Here is a 14,505-nt window from a genome sequence, read left to right on the forward strand (position 1 = left end):
CCTTATTTGTTGGTAACCTTTTGTTCTGCAGTAAAATCCAAAGATAGCAATCCAATATCGTTGGGTCCCAATTTCGTGACTCGCTCAGCGATCCGTGGCCTTCCTGTCAATTAAGAAATACTGAAGTCGACCGTTTCGGGTTTACTCACGTAGCGATAAAATGGCAGTAGGTATAGGTGCTCAACTAGGTAAAGTTAAACATAATGTTATCTGAGTCTCATATCTAGTTGTTAGAGTAAATTTTACACAAAATTCAATAGTACCTATCTAGCTAATTAATTTAATTACGAAATCCCGACTAATTAGATACAACAGCGCTTTGTAAATAGAATTTGGAATTTGGATAGTACAATTTATATTCTATTGTATCTAGTAATCTGTAACCTAGGTACACGAATAAATTAATAAGTAACTGGTTAATTACTATTGTTTACGAGTACTGCCGTTGATTGGGTAGGTAAATACAATACACTTGTGTTTAGTAATGAAACTTGACGTATTGACTGAAAATATGGTGAATACATTTTAAATTATTTAATGCTAGCTGATGTCCGCGACTTCGTTCGCGTGGATGTAGGTTTTTAAAAATCCCGTGGGAACTCTTTGATTTTTCGGGATAAAAAGTAGCCTATGTGCTAATCTAGGGTATAATCTATCTCCATTCTAAATTTCAGCCCAATCCGTCGAGTAGTTTTTGTGTGAAGGAGTAACAAACACACACGCACCCACACACACGCACCCACACACACACACATATACACACAAACTTTCGCCTTTAAAATATTAGTGTGATGGAAGTGTGCATATCTGTCTACTATTTTTTTCCGCTGACAAAAGGTACGGAGATTACTCCCATCCCAGAGACGAGCATATGCTATTTTTTATTCTGGAAAATCGAAGGGTTTACCACTGGACCAACCTAAGTCCACGCGGATGAAGTCGCGAGCACCATTTCGTGCACTATAAAACTCATGTTATTGTTCTAGTGGTAGTCGAGCATAAAAAAAAAAAGTAGGGCACTTTAACATTCGTAATATATCTATTAATCTATTAATTAGTAAGAAGGTTTTAAGGTATTCATAGAAATAATAAGTAATTAACGTTTCATCAGAACTTTGCAGTGGATACAAATAAATTGTTGAATTGCAATACTCTACAGTGACCTATTCGAAACGATTTGTCTCTCTGTTGTGTGTTTGACAGCACTGCAATCCTTTGCTGTTTGTACAACGCTGCCGATACTATGTGCAGTTTACAGTATGTAACACATTGATGTAACGTTTACTGACTGCTTGATGAAACAGTACGTAATTGTACGTGTGATTGGACCAAAAACCTCTATGTACTACCACTAGATGGGTCATTCCGAATAAAACTTGTGTTCTACGAAGCTGGCAAAATAAGTATGATTGACCATCAAGTTGTACCTATGGAAAAGCGATTGACATTTTTTTCAGAATGACCCATATTAGTGCATGAACTTGACACAAATATTAACAATATACTATACAAAAGTGAATTGAATAGCTTTTATTTTGGCATATGAAATCCTAAGGTTTAGTTAAAAAAAACAAAGCTCGAACACTTTTGGATGAATAACTATCGTGAGGAACAGCAAAGACAAGGTGAGAAGAACGTGGAAGAAGATTATAATAAGAATTTGATGACGGTACGATAACAGTAAAAAAATATAGAACCTATATAAAGTAAAGATTTTTTCAATAAAAGCCAAGTTCCGATACTGAAAAAGAAGAAAAAGGGTAATAATATGTGAAGCTCGTAACATAATTTGTGTTACTCAAATGTACTATTAGAATACGTATTTACATTATTTAGATGGTGATAAAGAGACAGAAAGCAAGAACGTTGAGTACTCTGTTAGAAAGAATATCGCAATTGAATACAGTACGTTTTCTCGCTTTGTACATAAGAGATGTGATTGAAATACATTATCCATCAAAAACACAAACGTATAAATTCCCTTGTCTTTTTGCAAAGGCTGAAAGTATTCGTAAAGAGCTCTGGCTTCGAGCGCAAGCAATTCGATTCCAGCCTACAATCGATTCGCTGTCGCACTTATCGCTTCAGATTGCATTTACATAAGCTTTCAAAGGACCAATGCGCCAATGTCGAGAACTCGATCATTTTCATACCAAATGCATTCGATATCCTCTCGCAAAACGGACGCGGTATTACTTAATAGAAATTCTCACAAAAGAATTTTATATTTGAAGTTGTTAAACGGTCTCTTTGAAGATAATATATAGTAAGAAGTCGGGAGCTAGCGGATTTTCTTGGTGTTTTTCTACAGTATGTTATTACTGGTAAACCTGCTTTAATGGGATCCTCCTTTTCTCTGTACCTATTCTATTTTATTGGGATTATTTTTTAGGTTCAAACATTTTGACATGGTAGTAAGAACCGTAACTTTGTTTTGAGATTTGCTAAGTCGTGTAAGTTTTTCTTTGGGTATAGTCTTCATCTTTGTTAGCTTATTTATCTTGGGCATAGGCCTCACTTGCACGCCATTCATCCCGGTGTTGGGAGAGCCTCCTCCAAGTTTGCTACCGGATTGTTGTCTTCCAACATTTCTTTTTCGTTGCGTGGTCTCCATTCCAGTATATAGTAATCGGGTCCATCAGTCATCTGTGTATATTGTTGGTAATAGAGTTCGAATCGAAACTAGTGGGGCATACCCCGACTAATCACGTGAGTCAAGCCATAAGATATATTTATAATTTCTAGTTTTCGTTAACATTGACAGAAAAATTTCGAAACTTTTTGAACACACGAAAATACTTATTTCGCAGTTCTAAAACAATAGGTAATAGGAGCATCGGGATATGGCATCGTTTTAATTTTTGGCACAGGCTCAATAAGATTTTAAGATTTATAGAAGTTACCTACTTTATATTGGCGTACGTACGTACTTTTACTAAGAAACACAGGAGAGTTCGTGTTCAATATCAAACGTTTTTCATTGCCATAATACAATATCTGACGGGTTTTGAAAACTTTCCTCATTTTCCTTCAATTTTAATTTGAAATCTTTTTCCGTCTTCAACTTAGATTATGACGATTGTTCGAGAGAGAAATCGACTTTTATTTCTTCTCACTGAAAGTTTTAAATGGCGACTACTTAAACGAGTTGTAGAGATGAAATTATTAAGATTTGTAAATGTTAAAAATACTGCTGCAGCAGAATATTCTATGTACATAAAGACTTTTTCTTCATAGTTCTCAATAGCCATGATAGCTTTATATTATTCTTTCGAATTTAAATTCTTGGATTTATTTTTCTTCTCAAAGTTTTAAAATTAAAAGACCTAAAATACTTTCAGAACTGCTCAAATCTAGCAAACAAGTAGGTAAGTAGATTGATAAACAGACATTTTCGCATTTTTAACATTGGTGCGTAATAACGGCTCATGTACCTACTGCAAAATACTTTCAAAGCTCCAAGATCGAGCAAATAAGTACCTAGTTAACGGTGGTGTCTCCGTCATTCGCTCCATATAAACGAACAAACGAAGATTCATTCTAATTTGAATAATCCGATCGAATTCAATGAAATTTTGTATGACTAATATGTGTGCTTAGCGGGTTTAACGGATATAGCTTTAACGGGCTTAAAAATTTGTATTTAAATCCCATGTAACCTTAGCTCCTACAACGTATATTACCACCGAACCGCAAGATGTCGGGCGAGTTTCCATCCTTATATCGTCGACATTCCATCTACACACACGAAACGTTTCGCGTCATCATTCCTAATTCGCATGGCTAAGATTTGGAATACTCTTCCGCGAACTGTGTTTCCTACCACCCCTCTTAGTAGATTGGCAAACAGACATTTTCACATTTTAAACATTGGTGCGTAATATTGGCTGACAGAACCTTGAGCAAAGCCTCGTTTCTACGTAGCGCAACGCTATCTCCTGATAAAGCATAAAATCCTTTGGATCGTTTCAGTAAACTTATCGGCTTTCGGAAGATTTATCTTTTCTGAACGAGGCCTCATTGTTAGGTGGGACATGTGTCTAAGGCTTCCGTGTTATCAGAGTTCATAGTGTTTGTCCTTTTATTCTTTATGTTATTACGACTTTTATGATGACAAGAGTGATGATCATTGAATTAAGAGTATAGAACGCACTGAAATAGAGTTATGCAAATACGCTGGAAAAGATGTGTCATATTATAAAATGTCAATTATTTCTTGTGCCAAATCTACCGAGCGTACCGGGAATTAAAATTGACACTTTGTGTCAAATAGTCTTCATTTTGATGCTATGTTGACAGAATAAATCTCTCATTACCAACATTTAGCTCCGAGTATGCTCGCATGACGCTCAATACTGCTACCAACGTGAAAATGGCAAAAATGAAGTTGCTTCAAAAACAGGTCCGCAATCGTAGATCCAGCGTACTTTTACTAGTAAAGGTCAATGATGAAACGGCAATTACGATCAAAAAATTTGTTCTTTAACATTAGCATGATTCTGGATGTCAAGTTGTAAGCAAGCACCTGCATTTTTTTCCAAAATGACTCTAGTGCGTAGTTACTACTGAGCGTACCGAAAAAATCGTAAGTCTATGGTTACTACATAGAAGTTAGTCGTTTAGATAAATATAATTACTCTGTATGCCATTTATTATAAGTAAATCCTTGAACTAAGTAATTGACTCCGCAACGCGATCCATTTAGTTGAGTTGTCAATTTAAAACAAGAATCATGTGATTTTCCTTGATGTTTATCTAAATAATAGTAGCGTTTCAAATAACAATCTAGATATACCTGCACATAAAAACGTTTCCTGACTGACTGGTGTATCAACGCACAGCGCACAGCCTAATAAACTAACAGAAACTCAAAATTTTGACAGTAGTTTCTAGGCACTTACTAAGAAAAAAATTTTGTTATTTTTAGTTATTTTTTTTCCTATAGGGGTTAAATACGGTTTTATTAAAGTCCGTCATTTTCGTGTTATACCTACTTATCTATGAAAATTAGTATTTAGGGAACGGTATTTAGGTCGGTTTAAAATCAAAGAAATTCGTGTTAAAGACGATTTTTTGAAATTCCCCCCATCACCGATTTTCAAAAACTACTCAAGCGAAGCCAGGTAGGTAATACATAGGCGTTTCTGTCCTACACATTCATGAGAAGCTATTTTCCGTAGATTTCCATCCCAGTCACGTTGTACACGTGCAAACGCTAGGGATCATTTTCAATTTTAGTTAAACTAGCTTTGTTGTGGCTTCACTCGGTTGATTTGAACAACTCTATTACGCAGGATGAAAATAAAATTACCTTATTAGTTACTTCGAGTATAATTCCTTCCCTCGTTCTTCAGCCACCATTTCACATGGGAACACATTTTTAGTTATTGTTATACTAAGTATCTACTTGTGAATTTTCTTTCTCACAAAATACTTATGTACGATTTTTCTTACTAGTTATATTTGTGTTGAAACTTTTATTGAGTTTCAATTATAACGGGCTGGTGATGGGTTAATAATGATACGTATAAGATTTCACAGTGGCAATTTATCATCATGGGAATAATTTCCGTCTCTAACGACTGCCACATTTCCGCATTGTATCGCTTCGTTGATTTTATTTATTGTCTGTACAAAAAACTAAATAGTCTAATTTCAATGTCACTTGAATAAGTCGTAGGCCGCAATTAATCTTCTTGTAACCTTAAAAGAATCAGAAAGCCTAAAAACATAGATATTAGGAGTAAATACATAAGAACGACAGGTCAGGGGTTCGATTCCGGGCACGCACCTCTAACTTTTCGTAGTTACGTGCGTTTTAAGAAATTAAATATCATTCGCTTTAGCGGCGAAGGAAAACACCGTGAGGAAACCTGCATGCCTAATGTTCTTCATAATGTTCTCAAAGGTGTGTGAAGTCTGCCAATCCGCACTTGACCAGCGTGGTGGACTGTGGGCAACCCTTCTCATACTCAAAGAGACCAGTGCTCTGTAGTGAGCCGGCAATGGGTTGATCATGATGATGACATAAGACCGTACTATGAATTGTGTAAAGCGTTATAGATAAAAGATTTATATATAATACTTATACTTAAACACTTTGTCGTTGACAGTAAAAATAAGGGTTTTTAGATTGCTCCCACTATGCTCGAGGATCACTATTCTTGCTGAGTGGATACAAATAAACTAAATACTTAGTCAATTTTCAATGTAACCTGAAAAAGTCGAAGATCGCATTATCTTATTGTAATCTAAAAAGAATCAGAAAGCCAAAAAACTGTAAGACATTAAGAGTAAGACGTGTAGAACGTATGAATTTTGTAAAGCATTATAGATAAAAGATTTATATAAACACTTTGCCATTGACAATAAAAATAGGAGTTTTCAAATTGCTCCCACTATGCTCGAGATGCTTCATGCTCGAGTGGATACAAATTGTAGAGCAAGTGTCGGCACTTGAATCGATGATTTGATCTACGTAAGTACAGTATGGTTACACTACAATTTGCTGTGAGGCGTCGCGTATTGTGGGTAGCAAATCGTCTTGGACTGTAGTAATAAAATGATGTGATGTTTTGTATAGCGGTAGTGTAGCGGGCTAGAATTCAATTAAAGAAAATAATTAAAAAAAATAGGGTTTTTCGGAATTTTTAATATAATTAATTATTATTAACGTCACGCTGCATCTAACGCGATCAATAACGTCACAAGGCATTAACGATAAAGATTTTTAATTTTTTTAACATAAATTTCTGCGAGATTTTTTTTGTTTAATATTTGTCGTTTATTGCTTTGTGACGTCATTGATCGCCTTCTATACAGCTAATTAATTAAAAATTAAATTTTATATAATTTAATATATTTTGTCAGTCTATTTGTCTGTCTTTCATTAGCTATGCATTCGTGCATCATTTTATCCAATTGAGTTGAAACGTGTTATGAGAACAAAATGTTATATTACTTTTGTACCAGTCATACAATATTCTCGGTTTGGGTATTCAACTAGGCTAAGTGGCGTAAATAAATCAAAACAACGAACAATATTGCCACACAAATTCATCTCTTATTGCTAGGGAATACGTCTCAATTTTATATTAATGTAACTCTACTTGCAAAGACCACTGATGTACATTCGCTAAGATGTTGAGAGAATAGGAGATGGAAATTTTGATTAATCACTGTTGATTAGTACTAATTCTGAAGCAGCAATATTTCAAAATCAAGATGGGTGCTGACTGTTGTTATAGTTTATTCACTTAGCTACTTACTCCTTACTGTACCTAGTTCTTAAGTCTACTTTCCATCTGACTTCTTCCTATGCTTTTTACGTCCACTGTAGACCTTCGTTAAAGAGTGTCAGCACATTCTGTCCTCAGCCTTCCTCATTCAACCACCTCCCGCTAACTTTATATCAGTCAGTCAGTCATTCAGTCCGTCAGTCAGTCCATCTTCCGTAGGGCTTCCCACGATACATTTACTAGTAAGCACGTCTTCACTCTAATTTTTTTTAACCCAATACGAATATGTCTCCTATGATAAGCATGGCCTGCCCACTGTCACTAACTACAGTGCTGGCTTTACTTATGATCCAGAGCATACGGGCGCATGTTATTAGGAGGCTCCAAGCGCTAGCAAAGTATTACCTGTTAATTGTCTTTGCTTCCCCAACATCATTTGTGATTGCTGAATTTCCGATCACTGTTGAAAATATAAGTGTAAGTATTCCATTTCGATCACTTGCCTACTAGAGGGCGCTAGGGTATAGATAGATTGCATGCGGACGCTACATGGGCTAGATTTGACCCTGACTGATTGCTTACTAATCTTGCTTATCTTGTAATTGGTACATGCTAACCACAGTCGTCTCATAAGCAACAGACCTACAAACACAGTGAAATGTATGTGTATATTTAACATGAAAAGCAATTTAGTTTCTTGATCTTCGACTCTTCAGCTATGCAGAGGGCATTATCTAATCTATTAGTATTGTTAGTACTGTATTGTAGAGGTTATGTAGGATAAGGTCACATTAATTAAAGGCGAAATTAGCACCTGTTATAATGTGTTAGTAGATGTAGTTACCACATCGATACCACGTTATTTAGTGAGGTTTGTGTTAATGACACGTAATAACCTTTATGAGTACAGTGTGGTATAATATACTTAGGTATACATACTGCTTGACTCGTTTTTTTTTTAATTTTTTTGTTACGTCAAATTGTCGTCTGCCACCTTTCCACAACGTACCTGCTAAGTCTACACTTAGGTAGGTCATTATCATCATCATGATCAACCCATCGCCGGCCCACTACTGAGGACGAGTCTCCTCTCAGAATGAAAAGGAGTAAGGCCATATTTCGCCACGCTGGCCAAGCGTGGGTTTGGCAGACTTTGACTTATGAGAACATTATGGGGAATTCTCAGGCATGATGTATTCCTTCACCGTCAAAGCAAGTGATATTTAAAACGCACATAACACCGAAAAATTAGAGGTCCTTGTCGAGTTCGAACTCCCGACCACCCGAATGGTAGGCAGATGTGGAACCACTCAACCACAACACCATGAATAAAGAATGATGAATCGGTAACTTTTAGTAAAACCAAAAACACGTGTTAAAGTGGCTAAGTAGGTTTCTATTTTCTTTTTATTGGTCTAACCAATACTGTTCCGTGTATAATCTAGTACCTAACTACTTAACCGTGACCCAAATTGAAATCACGCGTTCAGCAATGTGCATTAAAAAGTTGATTAAATTTTTTGCGCAGCAAATTGCGTTGCTTGGATTTTATAGCAGAGCTGTGATAGCTTCTCGTTAAGACATCCAGTTCTTATTCGGGAGGTTCGGGTATTCAATCCTGGTCACACGTTCATTTTCAGAGTTATGTTCGTTTTAAGCAATTACATAATATGGCGAAGGTGAACATCGAGAGGAAACCTGCATGCCTGAGAGTTTTCCTTATTATACTCAAAGGTATGTGAAGTCAGCTAATGCACACTTGGCCAGCGTGGTGGACTTTAACCAAATCCTTCTCATATTGAGAGGAGACTCGTGCTCTGCAGTGAGACGCCGATTGGTTGATCATGGTGGTGGTGGTCTGTCTGACTTTATAGATGTATATTAACAAAAGAAGCAGGAATTTCACTGGATCTTGGAAAAATTATTAACCTCAATATCTACTATTGATCATTAAAATGTTTAGGTACTGTACAGGTAGGTATGTATGGCATTGATCGTTGGTAATTATCAGTTTCGTCACTTTTTACCTTTAAAACACAATATCATACCCCATTTGCGTATTGACCTACATCAAACTGCATCATCTTCATGTGAAATTATATTCATGCTAACCCACAATCGATAAAAAAGGGTAATTTAGTGAAGCGTCATCGAGAAAAAAAAGAGTAATTTATATTCATGAGACGTTATGGCGTTAAAATTACCGGAAATGATATTATAAAAGAAAAACTTTGCGGTGTCAGAAAAATGCTTAGAACAAAGTTTAATTTACCTTCGGTTCTGCGGGAGTTTGTTTTGTTTGCATACAAAAACTTTTCCGAGCTATTTTATTAAGCCCCGGAAACCAGCGCCGTCCACCGCAAACAACGGGGTTTGCTTTGGTGTTTGAAATAGCTGCAATATTCTGGGTTGCTTCGTTTTTTATATAACTTACTTAATGTATTTTTTTTACTATTTCAGGTAAGGGGCTAATATTTTAAAACTTGAAACTTTAAGGTAAAAGACCTTTTTCTACTATTAGAAAATTATTGCTTTTTTTATTCATTATAGGCAAGCGCTTGACCACAATCACACCTAATGGAAAGTGATGATGTGGTAGAAGATGCTTATTCACGCTTGTTTTAAAGATATCCGGTTTTTGATTGGTAGAAAACACAGAGAGCGGAAAAGTATTCCAAACCTTAGCCATGCGAATGAGGAATGATGTCGCAAAACGTTTCGTGCGTGTAGATGGAATGTCGACGACATAAGGATTGTGTCGTCTTCGTCCTATTGATATAATTTACGTATAGCCACTATTATGTTTTCTGACCTATAATAGCCTATGTATATCACTCGGAGATAACGTATAGCTATATAAGTAGTATAGTTGTATTATTAGTTCCAGACTAAATATCAACTCACAAACTAACTCATTTTACCTCTTTATAAGATCAAGTAAGTATATATTAATTATTATATTGGAATATCAAATTATAGCTACATAATATCTTTTATAGCCTCGATTTCATCGCTGAATAGCGTCAAATCTACTCGTGCGTGCAAATCACGTAAATATCAAAACAAAAATGTATGATAACGACGCTATAAGACAATACTCACGATACTCCACATACCGAAATTTTCATCTAAAGATTCCTCCTTGCGCTACCCCAATAGCGCCGGCTGAGATGTGCTAAGAATTCTGAGCAATTAATTACACTCTCCCAACAGAATATTCTGTACCACTATTACACTGTTATGTGCATGTACTATTACTCAAACTCAAATAACTACATTTATTTCATTTTTATTTGTATTTTTAGTCAGATATAAGTTAGCCCTTGACTGCAATCTCACTTGGTGGTAAGTGATGATGCATATTATATTTCTGCTGTGTTACTGTTCTGTATACTTATGGTCAAGACTAGGATCCTTGATGTAAATTTATGAGCTTTAGTTTTTTTCTTATTATGTTTCTAAGTGGGGCAAATCTGTAAAGGGAAATGTTCTGGCAAATATGTTACGTCACATCTATGTATATAGTTTGCACTATCTATAGGTACTTAAGTTTTCCTTATTTTGCTTAAAAGATAAACAATTCGCTGAAATTTTCTCGGACAAACGCGTAAGCGACGCGATTTAGACTTTCTGGAGTTAAGTTTTTCACTCGAGTAACATGATTATCAATTGGCGGTAACGAGGTCTTATGGACTCTTATAGTGTGCGTCTTACTCATTTCAACGAGAAGCTAAAGTACGGTACACCTAAAGTTGAAACGGCTAAACGGATTTGCACAGAAATAATATTGTTTGTATGTTTAGATGCTTTTATCGACAAAGTTAATAGTAATATTTCTAAAGGAAATATAGCTACCGAGATTATATGAAAGTCATTGGAATGAAATCGCGAGCTGTAAACTTGTTATTGGCGAATTGCATCCGTAGTTTGATTATTGGGTGTAATCCGGCGACTAGACGTCTCACCCCAAAAATAGTATCGTAACTTACGAGCTCCCTAAAAGCCGCCCTTCTGTTTTATTGCGTACTTCCACAAATTGCTTTGAAGAAAAGCCATAATAACTATCGATAGGAAAGGATTCAAGTTTACCAGAAGCTACCTACATTCTCTTTCTGCACCATGACCATTTTACTAGATACATAATATTATTAGATAAGCAATGCTGCCCTCGTAATTAATAACATAGTAACTTCAGTTACTGTGTTTATACTGTTTTAGTTTTTATAATCCGAGACCGAGCTTTTTTGGGAAAATTTTCGATTTATTTTTTTCTAGTCGAAAGGCAGTTAACTTTACAATAAACTAGAAGATGTAAATAACAATTCCCGTAATCTCATCGTAAATACAAAGTGGGTACGCCTAGAAACTCTAGAGAACGGTTGTACAAAATTGAGTAAACAAGCGGTCTGGTACAAATTTACATAAGGCAAAGAATCGGTAAAGGTAAATGAGGATGCTCGTTTAGCATTGCGGCATGTTGTTTTAGGAATGAGCTCGATTCTTAGTTGTTAGTTATTCAGGAATTGTATCCCTCCTCCATATTCTTGCTCTTTATGAGGAAGGAGGCTTTGGAGGATACCTATTAGAGGTATCTTACGATTGACCAAAGCCTCCTTCAATGGACTCAAACAATGGAAGAGGGATAAAATTCCTGAATGGATACAATTCCCAGATCTTTCCGCAATGCTAATAATATAATTAGCATCGCAGAAGAATCTGAGAGCTCTTATAATCTTATCCTGAGAAAAGCTTTCAATACCTGAAGAATTAGTATTATAATTTATTTATTTATTATTAAAAACACGACTGCCCTGCCATATTAATTTAGGGTCCCGTACCTCAAAAGGAAAAAAAACCGGCCAAGTGCGAGTCAGACTCGCACACCGAGGATTCCGTCCTCGGGTATTTTTTTCGACATTTTGCATGATAAATCAAAAACTATTATGCATAACATGGGGTTATTCAAGGGGCGGACCAACAAATTCCTGAAAGGCCGGCAACGCATCGACCGACGGTTCCTCTGGTGCTGCAAATGTTTATGGGCGGCGGTAATCACTTAACATCAGGTGCTCGCTATTTTTATTTTAAAAAAGATTTTTTCATATAACATACCTACATCAAAATATGTCACCTAGCGTTTGGAGCACTCTTAAGTTAAGTATGTTTCAGTATTCGACCGTAAAAATGTTAAAAACTGCCACTCATGCCTGTCTGGCGCAACTTCGCGCCAATCTGTTTTAACAAGCTTCGTCAATCCAGTGTAGGACGTACAACAGGGCGTTTTTCTGCAGAAAGACACATACCTACTCGTACATCATGTACAATCTATTTATTCTAGGTCTCTACCATCTACTCTAGGTGCAGTTTTAATGTTTCATTACTTAAGTCACCACATTGCTTATTATCCGTTAATGATTCACCGAAGATTCAACCAATTAAGTCAAGATTCGTCGACAGACAGACATCACGACAAAAAGCGACGATGCGACGCGACGTGGATTGTTTTGCACTGTCACAGATAAACATCCTGTTCAACGTGAATACATAAACACATGAACTGGGGGAGATAAAAGGGCTCTGTGTTTTGCCGTCCTGGATCTGCAAATTGTTACAAAGGCGGCGATATTTTATTCACGTGGCGACTTCCTTTTGTTTTTTCGCGTCATGACAGGGGTTTGTCGTTGTATCGGATCATAAAGAGTCTTTTCCATTCGTCTTTCCATGTATTTACCTGGTTATGGCATAGTATATACAGTGGTAGTATTATACGTAGGCACGAAAGATGCGACTAGTATAGAAAAGCTCATGCTAACATGTAACATCGAAGGAAAGAGGCCACACGGACGTAGCCCAAGACTTTGGACGGACCTGATGAAGGAATCACTAGATTCTGGCATTTACTGTTCTTATCGCATGGCAAAGAACGTTATCAAAAGGGTGTTATCAGACAGGAGCCATAATCTGCAGTAATGAGGGAGCGGCGTAAGGTGGAGAAAGACATGTTAATAGTTCATTTGAAACTAGTAGAATTCGATGTGAGCTGTAATGAAAACGAAAGGAACAGACGATTCGTTTGATAGTAATTAATTGCACAGCTTTTCATTGGAACCTAGCTCGTTACTGACGATGGTACAAATTCTTGTACATGAGCTCTAAATTAAATTGAGAGCATATTGATAGTTTTCAAACTAGCGCTCTTTCTTTTACAATGTACCTTTTACTCCCCGGAAAAGGTTAGCAATGCATGTTCAAATCTTGTTTAGTGTAATAATACAAAGTCGGTGCTGTAGAAGTATGAGCAAACATCTCGAGATGTTAGCTGACACATGTTTTAATTTATCGGTCCTTAAATTGCTCAATAACCGTACCTAATCGTTAATTTAAAGGATCGTTAAACAGTATGTGCTACGAGTATTATGCAGTCTTGTGGTTTTTTTAAAACTCTTTTGTGTTTTAATATGGTAGTTATTATAAAATAATTCTCTCTTGGAGGAGTATCTTCTTTTGATAGTATAGAACAAAGGCGCAGTCCACGTTTCTCTTGTCTATCTATTCGTTAGAGACTTCAACACGTCTAACGGCCAAAATTAATCCTCAATCTATCTTTAACTTGTCGATAAGTTACTTAGCAACGCTGTTATGTGTCAAAAAGACTTTTGACGAATAACAACATTGCTGTAACTTGTCGACAGATTACAGATAGATTGATTTTATTTATGGCCGCTAGTGAATTTCAATACGGTTGTCAAGACGTATGTATGTAAGTAAATATAAAATGTGAAGTGAGAATGGGAGGGGCACACAGCTCGAATGATCAATAGATATTTGGGTCCCAATGTCGACTCTGCCAAGGTGCTGAAATGGCTACCTCGCACTGGGAAACGCACCGTTAGCCGACTCCTCACTAAGAGGATATAATGACATTAAACGAGTCAAGCACTGCTCGACTCAGGTGGCGCAAGACCACGCGTGTGACCAATTTTAAGCGAGTCTGACTAACATTTAATATCAGTTACTTGTTACAAAATATTCTGTTATCGTTCGCCATTTGCAATTCAATTATGAAATAACTACTAAAGTACGTTATCGCCATAATTTATACGATTTAAGGAATAACATTCTAGGGAAGCCTTGAATGTTAAAGTGAGGTATTTCATTCTGCCCACGCGTTAGAAGGATTTGAAAACGTGCGTGGGGTTTCCATTCATTCGTTGGTTTTTGATGTAGCGTGGAGGTGTTATACAAATCATGCAAAAAGTTTTATTTT

The 14,505-nt window shown here is 36.3% G+C and overlaps 1 protein-coding gene across 11 annotated transcripts in view; it reads left to right on the top strand.

Annotated features, from left to right (window-relative positions):
- Nucleotides 1-14,505, top strand: part of LOC123868992 (angiotensin-converting enzyme-like) — a 112,802-nt gene that overhangs the window by 58,165 nt on the left and 40,132 nt on the right. Inside the window, exon 1 of one of the 11 annotated variants that reach the window (XM_045911709.1) lies at nucleotides 9,716-9,734. The exons of 9 other annotated variants lie outside the window; for them this stretch is intronic. The gene's annotated coding sequence lies outside the window, so the exon portion shown is untranslated. Of the gene's footprint in view, nucleotides 1-9,715; nucleotides 9,735-13,436; nucleotides 13,449-14,505 lie in introns of those variants that run through there. One more of the 11 variants, XM_045911707.1, reaches the window with a different exon arrangement.

Source organism: Maniola jurtina, chromosome 10, assembly GCF_905333055.1.
Source record: "Maniola jurtina chromosome 10, ilManJurt1.1, whole genome shotgun sequence".
Taxonomy (NCBI): Eukaryota; Metazoa; Arthropoda; class Insecta; order Lepidoptera; family Nymphalidae; genus Maniola; species Maniola jurtina.